The following is a 16,057-nucleotide window of genomic DNA, read 5'->3' as shown; positions in this document are numbered from 1 at the left end:
ACTTGAAAGTAAATAAAATGAATGATAAGAATTTTTATTTAGTTTTGAGTCATTAGTTTTTTTGAAAAATCTATATATATATTTATATTATTATATTAAAAATGAAATAATATAAATTTGGTTGTTAGTCTGATCATCGTAATTATAGTAATATTTAAAATAAAACACTTTGTTAAATAGATTAATATTCATAACAGAATTATAATATGTTTAACGGTTTTCATTAAAATAAAAATAATATATAAAATTTACTCGAACGGGCTAAACAAAAGTATACTATTGATCCTATTTTAAATAAAAATTAAAAAATTACATATGATTAGTTAGATATGAAGAATCGGGCTAAAATAAAATCATAAATATTATTAATCCCGCTAAAGATATTATATTATTGGACCCGATATTAACAAAATAAATATTTGAAAGGAAATTTGTGAGTTCGATAAAATATCCTCACACTAAAACAAAATAATACATATTATTCATTCGGTCTAATATAATATAATAATCACCCCATACTAAAATAAAATTCAACAAAATAGTAAGTATAATTAGCTTGATTTGGTTGATATAACAGGTCTCAAGCTAACATAATTTTTTAACTATTGACACATAAAATTTTACAATTAATTCGAGTTTAAACATATTAAAATAACACAAATCTGAATATAGTTAGTTGGATTTGGTCAGTTAACAGACTAATGACAATTCGGTTTGACTAGTACAGCTAAGTGGTGTTTGATCCTGAATTGGTCTTTCGAGTATTTTAAAAATATTTTTCATCGATCCAACCGTATGGATGTCAATAGATATATATATAAGTGATATGACCAAAGTTAAATATCAAAATAATTTTATTTGGTGTGTCATTTTAATAGTCAAGCATGAGTTTGACTTGTACAACTAACTAGTGTTTAATCCTGAATTGGTGTTTCAATTATTTTAAAAATATTTTTCAACGATCCAACCTTATGGATTTCAATAGATATATATATATTAGTGATATAACCAAAGTTACATATCAAAATAATTTTATTTGGTTTGTCATTTTAACAGTCAAGCATGAGTTTGACTTTTACAACTAACTATTGTTTAATCCTGAATTTGTGTTTCTATTAATTTATAAATAATTTTCATCAATCCAACCGTATGGATGCCAATACATATATATATTAGTCATATAGCCAAATTTTCATATCCAAATAAATTTATTTGGTTTGCCTTTTTTAACAGTCAAGAATCATTTTGACTAGTACAACTAACTAGTGTTTAATCTTGAATTTGTGTTTCGATTATTTTAAAAATATTTTTCAACGATCCAACCTTATGGATGTCAATAGATATATATATTAGTGATATAACCAAAGTTACATATCAAAATAATTTTATTTGGTTTATCATTTTAACAGTCAAGCATGAGTTTGACTTTTACAACTAACTATTGTTTAATCATGAATTTGTGTTTCTATTATTTTAAAAATACTTTTCATCGATCCAACGGCATGGATGTTAATATATATATATATATATGTATAAGTGATATAACCAAAATTTCATATCAAAATAAATTTATTTGGTTTGCTTTTTTTAACAGTCAAACATCAGTTTGACCAGTAGAGCTATTTAGTGTTTAGTTTTGAATTTGTGTTTCGATTATTTTAAAAATATTTTTTTATCGATTCAACCGTATGGATGAAAATATATTTATATATATATACTTATGATATAATCAATATTTATTATTAAATTATTATATCAAAATATTTAATTTTTTCTAAAATTCTTGAAATGTCACCCAAACAAATAAATGTTGGCATTAATGTGGTTGGATCATGAACTAATATTTTTTTTAAAATTGAAATTATAAAAAAATCATATGCTAATTTACGACGGAATCCGTCATAAATTATTACAAAAAAATCGAGAAAAGTCAAATTTACCGCCAAAATTTTGGGGAAAATGTTAAATTTCCCTCTTTGATAACTTACGACGAATTTTATTTTCCATCGTAAATTGGATGTTCCAATATTTTCCGTCACAAATATTTCGTCGTAAATTTAGATAAAATATTTTTTATTTAATTTCAAGATAAAATTTTAATAAAAAAATTTAACTTACGACGAAATGTTCAAATCGTCGCAACTTCAAATGATTTTTGTTTTCCCGCCAATTTTTTTGGAAAAAAGTCAAATTTCCATCTTTGATAACTTACGACGAATTTTAATTTCCGTCGTAAATTTGACAATCCGATTTTTTCCGTTGAAAATATTTAATTGTAAATTTAGATAAAATAATTTTTTATTCAATTTCAATTTAAAATTTTAATAAAAATAATTAACTTACGACGAAATATTTAAATCGTCGTAATTTCAAATAATTTTTATTTTTGTTTAATCGTGTCGTACATAATTTTATTAATAAAATACTAAACTTACGACGGTTTCGGGTTTCGTCGTGAATAATTACGACGTTTTATATTTTTTCGTCGTAAGTTGGGCGCACATTTTTTTCCGTCGTAAGTTGGCCGTCGTAATTGGCCTATTTTGTTGTAGTGATTCATAGTATGATATATTCTCCACATATATTCATAAAATGCAATTTTTGCCAAATTTATCTTATTTTAATAATTTTTATGAGAAAATGTAATTATTTTTGTTCAAAACTATAATATTCCATATATTGTTAATAAAATCACTAAAAATAATTTAGCAAAAAATAAAATCACTAAAAATGGAGAGTGAATCAATCACTAGCAAATTTTGCTCATATCTAACCTCCTCCATTTATCTTTTTGGGACCTCGGTGTCTAGTTTATATCAATATATATTCAACATCGGAATGAATGGGCATTGATATCTTTTTTCTCCTCTTATATATTCTCCAAAATAGAGTTCTCCAATTACTGGTATATCCTCCTTAGTCAAGTGATACATGACTCTTATGCAAGAGGTTCGTTTATCTATGTGCTATAGTGATATAATTTTGGTTATCTATTTCTAAATTCAATTAAACTTACGTGTAATACGTTGTTGTACGTAGAAATGGAGGATAATGGTAATGTGAAAGTTGGTTGGTGGTCAAGCTCATCATGTTGACTACATGAGGTCGACTTTCAATATGTTTGTTCTAGTATGTTATAATATTTATTTTTTATAGATACCTCTAATGTTCAAAATTTGATATCTTTTAAATCTTTTTAATGATTAGTTTTGAATATGACAGCTCAATGATTTTACCGACGTTTAATTCATTTATATCTTTTTGTCAAAGATTATGGCTGGCTGCCGCAAAAGCATTGCTTGAAATTAAGGACAATCTATGCACAGCGATGGGAATGGAGAGATCACTAATGGCTAACCTCATCATTTATATTTGATTACAAATGTTCATGTAGTATGTATAATAATGTAATTCTTGTAATACAACAGATATAGTAAAAGTTTTGTGCAATGATGTAACCAAAATTGTATTGTTGGATCTCATTTGTATGACAATATTGTATATATCAATTTGTTATAGAATTCTTTTTTATTTTCTTCTTTTATATGAAAGATTAAATAATTAAAATAACTTAGAAAACTGAAAAAAAAACAAAATAATATGACATAAAATTATAAAATAAGCACCAATCAGTTGCCACATGCGCGGTCTCAAGGGCCCACAAGGAGGTATCACCCCATCTAATAAAGAGATGCCACATGAGCAAAAATACAAATACAGATAATTATAATTATTCATATTGTGGGGTCCACATAATACTTTTACCTACCAATATTGATATTTGTACAGAAAGACTCTTTCTCCACTAACTTTTACCTACCAATCTTTACCAATCATATATTGGTTGGTAAAATTCTTTATTTACCAATAGATTACATTTACCTACACTTAATATTGGTAAGTCAATATCAAATTTCTTGTAGTTAGTAGCTAAGGGGTACTTCTCAGCAACCGGAAATTGATTTTAATGAAACTTTTGCTCCAGTAGTACGCATGGAGACAATAAGATATGTACTTGCTATTTGTTATATCAAGTATTTCTACGACATGACGGCTAGAAGTTGCATGCGACGGGCTGGACGAATACATAAGACATGATCATTCAGGTGTCGACATGGACGGCTGCAAGAAGAGAGCCAAAGACGTGTAGAAGGATTCAATAACAAACCTGAAAAATAGGAGATAAGCATCAAAAAAGTTGAGAAGAACGTGGAAGATGGTAAGAGAGATGGGAGGAGAAAAAATAGCTAACAAAGGGATAGAGGGCAATTCAAATAAAAAAGGGAGACAACGGCAGGAAGATTAGAGGGGGATAAATAGTAGAAAATACATAGACTAGAGCAAGTCTTCTAGTAGAACACAAAAATACACTACTTCTTACATTGTAATTCAGCTACTTGATTTTGATATAGTTGATCTCTTTTAGGCTGGGCTACAAATCCCACCCGCGGTTTTTATCCTTTACGGGATTTTCCGCGTCACCAAATTCTGGTGTATTTTACTTGCTATTTTCATTACGTTATAATCCTAATTATTTCATTAAAAACTTATAAATATATTCTTAGCATTAACACACATAAATTTGGTAAAAACAATTGGCACCATCTGTGGAAAATTGCTAAGGATTTCTCTACATCTACATCATGTCCACCAGCGAACCACCACGAAACCTGACAAACTTAGAAGGCAACGCTTCCAACAAATGCAGTCGATTTTGATGGAAAGAGTCACGCACCAAACTGGCTAGTGGAAAGGTACTTAGTTGGTTTCGATGTCAACTAAGGTTTCTACTAAACAACATGTGCAAGAATTAAGTACAAATGTAAATAATCGTGAGAGTGAATTAGAAGCGCAGTTTAACAAGAATTCAGAACATGACTTGGATGATGAAAAAACCGGAAGAAGCGAAGTTCAAAAATAAAAAACTAATCCACAGTTAAGTTCAAATGTAATAAAAAATAATATGTAGTCACTAATAATACTTGTAATTAAAAGAAAAAGAGAAACAATAGGTCATAAATAAATGCTTTTAATAAAAAAGGGCCAAAAAGAATTTCAATGAATTTTATAATCTTTTGAGCATATTTTGTGATTATAATATAATAGGTAAATAAGGTTGGAGGCCATGGAAAAATCATTTTAGAGGAGAACTTAGAAATCATATAATCATTAATTAGAATATAACTTATAATGTTATTAATTTTGTATTAAGTTTTCTTTTATATCATTCAGAAACGATGTCCAGAATGTCTATATCTCACTTGTGTACTTTCTAAATACCTGTTTGTATTAATGTCACCTATATTAACTTACGACCAAATATGTCAGATTGAATGAGTCTGAGTCGGAAATGACTTTTCGATCTATGATAATGGTCATTACCGATCAAAAAGGTCGTAAATAACTTTTTCATTTTCTTGAGTATTGGCCCCACCCATTTACATGGCAGCTACCTGGATGTTTAATAACGTTTGATAACCGACCAAGTTTTTGGTTACTTTTAAATCTATAATTCACCTTTGCTTGGTCCCAGTTTTTCCTATTTGGCATGTATGTGCCACATGTCACGCTTGACTAGGATGTCACAGTGGTCGGTTTTAACTTTGTTGTGTTGGTCTTGTTCATGTTTATAGACAAACAAAGAAATATTTTCATCAATTATATCCGATCACAATGTAACCAACCAACTTCATAAGAAATATTATTGAAGATGGTCATAAATAGTCTATTTTGATCATTTTTGTATTACACCATTTTATTTTTAGGAAAAACACTAATATATTATTTGAAATTATATAATATAATATATATTTTGCACTAAGCTATTTTTTTATAAATTACATAATGTGGTTGAAAAAAAATTGTTGTATTTCGTACCAATTCTTTACTCTTATAAATTGTTTAACTTAAGTATTTAGAAATACATATTCCATAAAAAATAAGTAAATTAGTTTTAAAAGTTCAAATTTTGAATGATTCATGTAGAACTTTTAAATATTACTCTCTCGGTCCCTTTGAAATATATACAAATGGTTTGGTATTAAAAAATAGTGTAATTTTTAAGAAAAAAAGTAAGAAAAGTGAGTAAAGTGATGGTACTCCTCAATATTATATATATATATATATATAGGGGGCTACTCCAATAGAAACCTCCTTATGATGAAAACTAAAAACTAATTTTTTTTTAAATCATGTCAAAACATAGCACATATGGTATGCAAATTGATCGTTACGAGATGGAGAAAAATATAGTGAAGTCGGATTTTAAAATAAGTTCACCGATTAATAGGAAAAATCAAATCAAAAACGGAGGGGAAAAGCCGGAATTATGTGTACGAGGAGAAAAGCTGGAATTATGTGTACGAAGGAGCATATTAATCCTGTGTACTAAATTAGGGGGACCCTTAGATTAGATTAATCTAAGGTCTGAAATTAGTTTCTAGTTTTTATTTTAATTTTAGTTTCTATTTGATTATTTGTCTATATATATATAACTAGTGTAGTGGAAAAGATAGTGGATATAAGGGAGTAGTTAATTTCTATATAATAAAATTTTACAATTTTGAGTAACTTTGAAACTGTATAGAATTGAGACGAAGAGAGTGGGAAATATGCACTGATTACAAAATTCAAAAATTTATCATTTGTAATTGTGTTTTTGGATAACTAAATAAAATAATAAATTTAATAAATATTTTATTTTGATATTTATCATACAACTATAAAAAAACAAACAAAAAAGTTATTTCTTTGTTTTTAAACCTTACAAAAAATATGAACTAAAAAAAATAATAGACAAATAGAAAAATTACTTGATTGAAGAATATTAGGTAAAGAAATTTCTATGAAATTTCGTAGAAAATTCTAATGTTTTATATACCAGGGCCTATATAAATTAAGGGTGTTGCACATACTCCATCATCCCTAATTCCTTGAGGGCCGCCCCAATGTTACCATATTCCACAACTTCAAAATTGAGTATATGACCAACCAATTGAGTTGCAAAGATGGTGACGAGACACTACAACAAAATAGGCCAATTACGACGGCCAACTTTGGACGGAAAAAAATGTGCGCCCAACTTACGACGGAAAAAAGTAATGCGTCGTAATTATTTACGACGAAACCAAAAACCGTCATAAATTTAGTATTTTATTAATAAAATTATGCACGACACGATAAAACAAAAATGAAAATTATTTGAAGTTGCGACGATTTAAATATTTCGTCGTAAGTTAATTATTTTTATTAAAATTTTAAATTGAAATTGAATAAAAAAATATTTTATCTAAATTTACAACGAAATATTTGCGACGAAAAAAATCGGATCGCCATATTTACGACGGAAATTAAAATTCGTCGTAAGTTATCAAAGAGGGAAATTTAAATTTTTCCCAAAAAAATTTGGCGGGAAAATAAAAAACTTTTCAAATTGCGCCGATTTGAATATTTCGCCGTAAGTTAAATATTTTTATTAAAATTTAAACGTGTAATTAAATAAAAAATATTTCATCTAAATTTACGACGAAATATATGTGACGGAAAATATTGGAACATCCAATTTATGACGGAAATTAAAATTCGTCGTAAGTTATAAAAGATGGAAAATTAACTTTTTCCCCAAAATTTTGGCGGTAAATTTGACTTTTCTCAATTTTTTTGCAGAAAATATTTTATGACGGATTCCGTCGTAAATTAGCACATGATTTTTGATAATTTCAATTTTAAAAAAAAATATTATTTCATGATTCAACCATATTAATGTCAATATTTATTTGTTTGGGTGACATTTCAAGAATTTCGGAAAAAATTAAATATTTTGATAAAATAATTTAATATGAAACATTGATTATATCGCTAATATATATATATATTCATCCATACGGTTGGATCATTGAAAAATATTTTTAAAATAATCGTAACACTAATTCAGGATTCAACACTAGTTAGCTGTACTAGTCAAACTGATCATTGACTGTTAAAATGTCAAACCAAATAAATTATTTTGATATTAAATTTTGGTTATATCACTAATATATATATATATATATTTATTGACATATATACGGTTGGATGGTTGAAAAATATTTTTAAAATAATCGTAACACTAATTTAGGATTCAACACTAGTTAGCTGTACAAGTCAAACTGATGCTTGACTGTTAAAATGTCAAACCAAATAAAATTACTTTGATATGAAATTTTGGTTATATCACTAATATATATATCTATTGACATCTATACGGTTGGATCGTTGAAAAATATTTTTAAAATAAGCGAAACACTAATTCAAGATTCAACACTAGTTAGCTGTACTAATCAAACTGATGCTTGACTGTAAAAATGTCAAATCAAATAAAATTATTTTGATATGAAAAATCTTGGCTCAGGCTTTTGTTATTATTGGGATTAAGTTTCCGAGTGCGGGATGTTTTGTATATTCTCTGTTCTTGTGTTTCTTGATTTCAACTTCCTTGTTGCAGCAACTCATTTGATAATTTTTCTTGAGCCTGCACTTTTATTTATTCTTTTTTTTTACTAATTTGCACTTTTATTTATTCATAGGTGGCTTCCTTTGTTGTATGTTCCTGCCTTGGTGGTCTTGCCTATTTCTATTCAAGATATTCCTGCGTCTTCCGGGCTCAAAATCTGCTTTATTATCGGTATGATTATCACCTTATGATATTTAGTCACATGTTGTATTGTATTGTTCAAACTCATTTTGATTGGGATTTGTGAAGCATTTATGTTCAATTGAAAAGAAAAAGTTAAGTTTTTATAAATGTGAGAGTAATGATTGGGAATTCTACTTTGGCGAGGCTTCTTCCGAATTAAGTTCTGAATTGTTGTTTAACCGATCTCTAATACAAGGCATGGATCTTGCAGAAAAAATAAGGGACTTTTATGGTTTTTAGGTAATATTTGAACAGATTCTGAATCAAGGTTAAGAAAACATAATCGAAGTATTTTGCTTTAGTGAGACTTGTTTTACAAATATGTAATTTGGTTTATTCATGGTTCACTGCCTATATTTTGGTATTGTGCGTTGCTTATGCTTTGTGAAACTACTTTTTTATCAGATAAAGCTTTGATTTTTAGCTATTTTTTGCAGTTGGAGGTTGGCTAGCTACGTTAATTGCTGCAGGTTACACAGCTATAGTTGTACGAAAAATGGTTAAAACAGAACTTTGGTTATGACTAAGAAATTTATTCAAGTTAACTTTGGCTCTATATAAGTTCTCAAGGCACAGGCAACCCCTGCCCCTGCTAGTCGAACTATTTTTCTCTCCTGGCCAATAGGTTGGTTTCACATCAATTTGTTTGTGATTTTGCAAATTCCTTGATCACGTCTTCTACTAAAGTTACATTCGAATTGTCTTACACCTAAATTAAATTGTTTGTATTTGGAACGGTATTAACATGCGTTATTTGATTTTCGTTTCTGCAGTTAATCTGCACTAAAAGTAATAGAAGATTGCTAGCATATGAAGGTTCTTGAATTGACACTTGTTTGTCATTTATTCTGCACTAGCTTAAAGTTCACTCGTGTATGGATATGTTGCTCGAGAGACCATCTAGAGAGACATAATATGCCATTTTATTGCTATGTAGGAAGTATGATGGTTTATAGTCTTTTGTGTGGTCAAATATTATTGAGAGTATTTATGTAAACGATGATGTTTTAAATTTTAGTTTAATTACGTGGATTTCTTGTTATAAACTTTTCATATTTGAAATTAGTATTAGTTTGCGCTACAGTTGTATGTAAAATACGTGCTATTAGACGAATAAATGATTTGATTTAGAAGCCAAAAAATCCTAGAAACTTGAAAAAAAAGCATATTGATGATTTTAATATTTTTTGGTTACTAGGTTATTTACGACGGTTGTTCATCACATTTTCCGTCGGAAATTTCTAACTTACGACGTATTTTTTCGTCGTAAAATTAGGTTTTATCTCATTAAAAGTGGGTCCCTTAAGGTAATATCCAACGTTTTTTCCGTCGTAAGTAGATAACTTACGACGTTATTAATCGTTGTATTGTGGTATCTTACGACGATAAATTCCGTCGTAGTAGATTTATTATTTTATTGAGTATGTGGGCCCCGACTTCCTAACTTGCGACGCAATTTTATCTTGTGACGAAAAAATGAACTTACTACTCGACCAAAAATGACGATTTTTTCCGTCGTAAATGGCTCAATTACGACGATTTCAGTTCAAAAAAACCGTCGTAAATGGGCAGATTTGTTGTAGTGAGAGCGCATTTGGGGAAGACATCAGGGTCTTTGTGCTAAAGGTACAACTAATTTCTAATAAATAAGATTTTAATTTAACTTTTTATTATAGGTTGCCACTGTTAATCCTTAAATTTTTCATATGTGTAGATTTATTAGGGATTGTTCATTATACATCAAAGATCTAGGTAGGTATACATACTAATTCTCTTTTTGATTCTTTTATATTGATTTTTATTTATTTTTATTAAAATAGTGTAATGTTTTGCACATGAGGTGATAGGAAAGGTCACCCTATCTGATTATTCCATGTCCTCATATTTCTTGTATTGGTTGGCCTTAGCAGTTGCGACTAAAGGGAGTTCTGCATAATCTTGCCCCAAAACTAGAAAAAGTCCCCCACTGTAGCAAAACTCGTATTAGGTCATCTGATTCGAATGAGGGTGTCATCTGATTGTCCAAGGAGATCCGTAGTCATCCTCTTTGTCACTGTCCTTGTTGTACTAATTTTTTTAATTATCTATTATCTTTTAAATTCAAGCAATGTAATCGTAGTAACCGGTTTCGAAATAATAGATAAATTAGTATCATGTTAATTATTATTAATCAAATATTGTTAAATTTGTGAGGATCTATATGCAGATATCTTAAATTGATAATATTAGTTATCTCTTGTATACATTACTCAAAACAACGACAAAGAAAAGTTTATTTCATTCACTTTTATATAAATTATATAGCCATAACATCTTTTTATTGATTATTAACTATAAATTAAATTCTGAAAATTGAAATAAGTAACAATTACTTTACATAGACAAAAGTTTTAAATAATATCTATCCAACATTCCTATCAAGCAAAGTCTATATAATATGTAATATATCAATTGTATAATAATTTCAAACTAATTTTACTTTACTTATAAGTATTGTTTTGTATGTCGTTTAAAAGCCTAGCACGTGTGGAGATAAATTTAAAATAAATTTAGTTGGCCAACAATTATCCAAAACAAAAATAAACTCCAAAGAACCCAAAATTTAATATATAAAATAAATTGCTAATCCACAATTAAATTCAAATGTAAAGAAAAACAATATGTAATCACAAAGAAATGCTTTTACTACACCATAGATGACCTATGACAACCCCTTTAGGAGTAATGTTACTCTGATATGTTGGCTTAGCTATACTTTTCTTGGCCTACTACAACATTATGTTTTAGTGTTACCTTAGCTAAAAATGCAGTGTTACTGTGTTTAAATTTGCAACATTGATGGATAAGTGTTACCTTAGAGTATTATAAAGATAAATATAATCATTTTAAAGAAAAAAATAATAATTTTACAAGATTTTGGTGATATAAGAATTTAATAAATACTATATATGGTGATTTGTTAATTTTATACAAAATATTATTTATTTTTAAATGAATACGAATCTTGAATAAAATAAAATTTTAAAAGTACAAAATAAATTTATTTTTTTGGTAATTATACATGAAAAATAAAAATAGGATAAATTTCTCCTCAATTTGTAATGTAAGCATTGATATTTGAAAATAAAAAAAATTTTAAAATTTAAATATACAAATTTACAAGAATAATAAAGTACATAAAAATATTTAATTTTCTATTAAATAATAGTTACTTATATATTATTTATATTACAACAATAAAAAGAATACCTCAAAAATTTTGAACCCAAACAAGGTGCATTATTTTCGGATAAGCGGGAAATAAATCGCCCAAATTTTTGGGTCATTTCAATATCTCTCAAACTATATTATTTCATTCTCTCCTGCTACTCTCTTTTTCACTCTTTCTCTCTCTTTGATCTTTCTCCAACTCTATGTAAATTTCTCTCTCTCGATTGTAAATTTTGTTCCTCAAATTAGGATGTTGCCGTTTGGGTAAAGGGTTTGAAGAGGCTTTTGATTACAGTTTTTCAAATCAAAATTAGGGTTCAGGTAAATTAGGATTTTTTTTGTTTTATTTCAATTGACTCAATTTCATCACTTAAGCTTCAACTAATAAATGTCTTTCTTTAATTTCAGGGCATCTTCGCTTTTGATTTTAGATTTTGAGTATGATTTTGGAGTTAAATTCGGTTCAATTGTAGTTTGAATAAAAGATTTGGATTTTGAGCTTCCTTTTAGAGTTTCAATTTATGGTGAGAAAGAGAGAACCAGAGCTTGGAATCGTATGAATAGAGAGCGTAACAACGCTCTCTGTAGGTTGTGGATTTTGGGTACTCTCTCTCCTCCCCTTTCCCCCTCTCTCATTTATGTGTTCATGACACTCTTTTCTGAAGTTCTCTTAATGGGTTTGTTGCGGAAGATAAATATGTATTTGATTTTTTGATGTTTTATGTGGTTAATTTTATGTTTAATTTAATACCTAATATGTTGATATATTTCTGGAATAGATAAGTAAATAGTTGTTTGATGGTTTTGTAAAGGTTCCGGATGTGAAACTGCCAAACACAAGTCTCTCTATACCTAATTCGGTGATTGTTCTTGATGGATCTGAGGAGGGTGCCTATTAGTGGGTATGTTTGCTTAATTTTTACCTTATGCAGATTACAATTATCTGCATCTTGAACTGACTAGATGATAGAATTAAGTTGTTTTAATTGGAGGGGAAAGGTAGAAAACTAGTCATAATATTGCATGTATATGCCAGAAAATGCGTTTTCATTTTTATTTTAGACTCCTCATTTGCGGAGGAATATCAAGACTTAAATTCGAGGCTGAAGCAACCAACATAATTGGAAAGAACAAGTTAGATTTATGTTTATTTACTTTTATCCAATTAGCTAAAGCCACCAATGACTTCTCGTTGAACAATAAGCTTTGACAAGGAGGATTTGGACCTGTTTACAAGGTTAAAACACATAGATGCGGACCTGTTTACAAGGTTAAAACACATAGATGCGAGTACTTTATAATTCATATTATTTCCTGAATCTAATAGTTTCCAGCCGCAAGTACCTAGTAAATCATTTGTTGGTCATGTGTTTACTTGGCTTTCCACAATCATTTTATATGCCCTTATATATATGGTTGATTTTTAGTTTGTGATTATATTTTAATGGAACACAGAGATAGCAAAAGTGGAAGGGACATACTGAATTACTATGAGGATGTTAATATAGAGATGCCTTACATAAAGTAGGAAGATAAAGCTGAGGTGGGTTTATCGCTGCTGAAGCTGAGGTGCCTTACATCAATTGTAATATGTACATATTTGTTACACTAGCTAAAATAAATGTTGCACTAGCATATAATGATCTTTCCTAAGCCTGTGGATTTCAAACTAGAAATTTGCTCTGTTGTCAATGGAGCGTCAAAGAAGGAAATTGGCCGAGCAAAGGAATACATAGTGAAGCAACTTGAGATGGAAAAGGGCCAGTCAGTGTAGATGGGAACAATACATGCTGGGGATTTTATGGTGAGCTTCCTTTAAAATAAGTTTTGGTATCTGGCTGGTCACAATATTCGTCTGTCACCTTCATGGTTTTATAATGGAGTTTTATTGGTTCTTGCCCTGCTTCAATTGACATGCTTCTGTTCTGCAGAGGAGGTTTTGCTCAAATCTTGGTATGAGAAATCAAACTGTTAAAGCAGCCCAAGAAGCAGTTCAAAAGTCTGAAGAATTTGATATAAGGTAGATTCTTTTTTATGTTGTAAGCTTGTTTCAGACATTTACTTAATCAATATTTTAATCAATCATCAAGTGTTCTGTGATGTGCAATTGATTATCCATATGATATTGCAGCAAGATTCTGGAACTCAGTTGCAGACTATTTTCAAATTGGGGGGGGGGTGTAATATAGCCAGGACATACTAATAGCAGGGACAATAGTTTTTTGACTTGACACGGTTATACTTCATAATAGAAAAGTAGGCGTAGTGTCAAGTATTAACAAGTATAGTGATATTGACGGGTTAAAGGCTGTAAACTAAAAAGTAGTGAACCCATATAATGACAATCTATGACATGGCAATCATATAATGAATTAATCTTTAAATGCAAGTGAAGTGAACAAGACATGTTTAATATATATAATTGGATACAAGTTTTAAATGGGGATATACTAGAAACTACTTTGACTAGGAACTCAAATATATCAAGGTGAGCTATCTGTCTTTGTGATCAATCACAGTTTCATTCATTTTCTAACATCTCTTTAGTAAACAATCTGCTCCAGTATTTGTTCGATAAATTATTATTGCTTTTTGTTTTTTGTTTATTTCTGGAGATATACCTTCCTGAAAACATATGGCAAGCAAATGCAGGTCAAGTCTATTCATTCTTTACCTTGACCTCCTTGTTGGCTGTTCTGTTGAGTTATAAATGATTAAAGGTTCTTATTACAAAGTACCTTCATGGAAACAGGACAACGAAGTTCTTCATGATATTTTTGGCTTCTCACCTAAAAGAAAACTCTTTTCTGCAAGGGACAGGTCCGGATGGTGGAGTCCAGGAGAAAGTGAAGCAAATTAAAACATTAGCTTCTAGTAGTACTTTTTAAAATTTATAATTTTTAGCTGTTGTTAAGTAAAGAACATGAACTAGTTTAATGTTTGGGTTGGATGCATTTTTTGTAGTTATGAATTTGTATAATTGGGATTCTTCAGTTTACAGAATAAGCATTTCAATTTTTTTGTGCTAAAGTGTTACAATAGCCTCCTAAACTGTTACCATAGTATATTTAAAACATTTCATTAGGCTAGTTATAGTGTTACAACAGCATTTTAAAGTGTTACATTAGGTTCTATGGGCTCACTTGCCACGTCATCAAGACAACTCAGCACTGTGGGTCTCACACTTGCCATGTCAGCTAGTGGGTCCCCCCGTGGGGCCCACTTTTTAAAAACATTTTAAAACTCTAAGGTAACATAAAAAACAAGTTACAACTGATCTCTCTTTCTGTTGCATTAACAAGCTAAGACAACATATAAACAAGTTAAACACGATGTTGGCTTAGGCACCAAAGATGTTACCTTAGACTCCTAAGGCAACATGGAAAAACCTATCTTTAAGAAAATGTTACCTTAGCTTAAAAGTGGGGAAAGAGCACCATATTTACCCACAAATGCTACGTTTTGTTGGTATTACAGTAGGCATTTTATGGTGTAGTGTTTTAATGAAAAAAAAAGGAGAAAAAAATGATAAGTAGTGCACCAATCACATCTAATTATGTAAAAAATGATTAGAAAAATAAAATTATTATCATTATATAGGGATAAAAAAATATAAATGAATTTGAGAATCTCTTGATCACATTTTCAATTATAATATAATAGGTAATTAAGGTTGTAGGCCATGCGAAAATCCTTTCACAAGAGAGTATAAAAATCATATAATCATTAATTAGCTTATAATTCTTCTATGTCATTGTGAAATACTGATGAAAATGCCTATGTCTATAGCATTCTTGGAAAACTCTACATTTTCTTCGAACCACGCTTTTTCTTGATTGACCAATTTTTTATTTATTTTTTTGCCAAATTTATAGCAAATTTTATTAATAACATGAAAAAAACTCAATCGGTACAAACCCCTAATTGATCATGCAAGTAGGCTGAAAAACAAATAGACGAACTAAATAATTAGCCTGTTTGTTTCCGGATTGCTTAACTAACTGAATAAAAATATTCTGAAAATTAAAAATGAAGATAATGGTTTCTCGAGCGATCCAGCCTGCATCTCCACCGAAAACAGTAGTTTCACAATTGACCCTCACATTAATTTCATGGATAATACAATGTTCAGAGGACTCAATTGCAAAAACTGAGAGGGCCTTCATGTTATGA

Source organism: Apium graveolens, chromosome 10 (assembly GCF_009905375.1).
Source record: "Apium graveolens cultivar Ventura chromosome 10, ASM990537v1, whole genome shotgun sequence".
Classification (NCBI taxonomy): Eukaryota; Viridiplantae; Streptophyta; class Magnoliopsida; order Apiales; family Apiaceae; genus Apium; species Apium graveolens.
This window is presented reverse-complemented; position numbering follows the sequence as displayed.